The sequence below is a fragment of the Benincasa hispida genome, chromosome 11, assembly GCF_027475165.1.
Source record: "Benincasa hispida cultivar pf3 chromosome 11, pf3_genome.v1.1, whole genome shotgun sequence".
Lineage (NCBI taxonomy): Eukaryota > Viridiplantae > Streptophyta > Magnoliopsida > Cucurbitales > Cucurbitaceae > Benincasa > Benincasa hispida.
In genome coordinates this window covers 57,034,623-57,037,165 of record NC_143488.1, presented here as the reverse complement: position 1 = coordinate 57,037,165, position 2,543 = coordinate 57,034,623, and the positions used below count along the sequence as shown (strand labels likewise).

At 31.3% G+C, this 2,543-nt stretch overlaps 1 long non-coding RNA gene across 1 annotated transcript; it reads left to right on the top strand.

The window, feature by feature from the left end:
- LOC120091670 (uncharacterized) lies at positions 1-1,403 on the top strand. Its single transcript, XR_005485771.2, has 3 exons — positions 1-215; positions 316-674; positions 1,177-1,403. It is a non-coding gene; the product is annotated as an uncharacterized LOC120091670 (long non-coding RNA).
- Positions 1,404-2,543: the final 1,140 nt, after the last annotated feature.

Below are 2,543 nucleotides of genomic sequence, written 5' to 3'. Positions count from 1 at the left end.
CCAATTCCTTTTTTCTTCGCATCCACAAATTTCTTCAGCCGTAATTCACTCAATTTCGCAAACTCGTAGGAGCCCAAATCGGTCTTCAGGTCACCAACTCGTTGGAGCTTACAAGCGGTGCAGTCGTACGCGTAGGCGATTGTCCGCTTTCGGAGGTGATTGAACTCGTACAACCGTCTGTACATTTTCGCTCCGGCAAATTCTCCGATCTTCAGGTAACGATCTCTCTCTTTCGAACTACTATTCTCTCACTTTCCATTGGATGTTGAAAACTAATTCTTCAATTATGTTTATCTTTGGTTTCTGACGCGGCAGGAAGTTTATCCAGCGCGATTTTCCTTGTGGCTGGGACTACTATAAGCATCTCATCCTTTAATGTTCTTTCCATTTTCCGTCTTGTTTATGTCTCTTCATATTTCATTAGAATTGATAATCGTATTTTGACATAAAGCTAAATGAAAAGATATGTTGTTGTCTATCGAGCATTTAAATTTAAATTAAATTTCATTAGTCCTATCCTGTACATTTCTATCGAGCATTTTTTGAAATTGTAAAAAGACATGTTGTTGTCTACATATTGGTGCTGGGATCCTCGCCATTCCTGCAGTAACTCAATAATCCGGATTTCTAGCCTCAGCTATTACGTGCACATTTTGTTGGGCCTACATGGTAAGGTAATAGCAATACCTTGTACATTTATTTATTTACTTTTGTTATATTTATCAAATTTTTATTATTACATTGGAGTTCAAATTTGCAATAGAATGCAGCCAGAATGTGGTTGTGCAGTTATATCATTTCTTTCTATCTTGAATAATGTTGTAGGTCTAATTATTACATTAAATGTAGTTTAATATATACATTTTTATAAGTATATATCATTTTTGTATAAGAAGAAAGTTTAAAGTCAATGAGTGATGCATTTATATGTTCTGCTCTCAAAATTTCTTATTTTTGTTATGTATGTATCTATTTAGTATACTTAACAAGCGTTCAATGCAAATATTAGACCTACTTTGACTCGTTAAGGTTTCTTTCAAATTTCGTTTGTGCGGTTTTCAAATTTTTCCTGAGTGGTTGTCGTCCAATTATCGAATGCAGTTTTTCGGATTGGCACCTTTTGTTCCTTATTATTTTTTTTCTATGGTAAGTCAGTTACAAAAATGAACCACGCAGGTTGTGACGAGACTGCTAATTGCTGAAGTGAACGTGAATACCATGTGTGAACTGGTTTTTGGTGGCGTGTCTCCGGTAAACTCTTTTTTGTTTCTAAAATTCTAGGGTGAAATGAAAATGTGAGTTTTTGCAAGGATAAATACATATTCCGTATGCTTGTTGTTCAATTTGAGCATTGTGAAAAAAACATATATATCATAATTAAATCATCTATGGTTCCTCATCTATATAAATTGTTAGGTGGATTGCAATTACAGAGGAAATTAGTTATAATGTTGAAGAAAAAAGGTGGGGCAAAAATGAAAGGGAAGAAAATGAAAATACCAGCAAGTTTAGGGACTGAACTCCAACATCCAACACCAAATCTAGTAATGTAATTGAAGAGTTTTACATCTTCCTCAGGTCACCAGAGGCCTTTCCTTATTGTTTGCACATTTCTAAGCCATTCTTAAAGACAATTTCATCCCTGGACAATTCTTAAAGGTATTAAAAAGAAAGGAACTTGGAAGTAGCAAAATGCAGCAAGGAAATGAAAATCAAACCAAATCAATATTTTCCAAATGGATGTGTAAAGACAATTTCATGTAAGAGTCTTCAAAAAATTCGATGATCCGAAAAAACCGATCAACCCAATCCAACCCGTGCGGTTTGGGTTGGGTTATCAACTCATTGGGTTTAAATAAATGAAAATTTTATGGATTGGATTGATTCATGGGTTCATCTAATATAACTCAAACCAACCTGAATTTATCATTAACTTTAAAATATATATATATTTTATTACATATAATACAATTATTTATACATATATTGATTTTAATTTTATTTAATTTCAATATTTTTTTAATAATTTATATTTTTTTAATAATTTATTCTTCAGTAACTCTTAAAAGTAGTTTCTTTACACTTTAAAAAGAAAAATTTCACTATATAAATTGAAATTAAGTTGTTAATCTTAATTCAATATCTGGAATTAATTAAATAAGATTTTTACATATTTATGTTGTGCTTCTTATTAAAACAAAATTGTAAATAAATGACTCGATTAACTCCAACCCAACCCAAATATTTCATAGTTGGATTGGATCTAGTTCATTTTTTAATAAAGATTATTTGAGTTGAAAAAAATTACCATCCAAACAATTGGGTTGGATTTGAAAATAATATATAGTTACGTTGGTATATGTGTCACAAAAAAAAAAAAAAAAAAAAAGTAAAAGATCAAATTATTGCACACAATATGCACCACAGTTAAAAAGTTGAATGAACAAATACGAATAGATTTTTGAGCGTAATGTAATGTTGCATTATTGCATGTGAGTTACTGCATCACATGCATATTCTTTAAGCTTCATACACATTTCGCT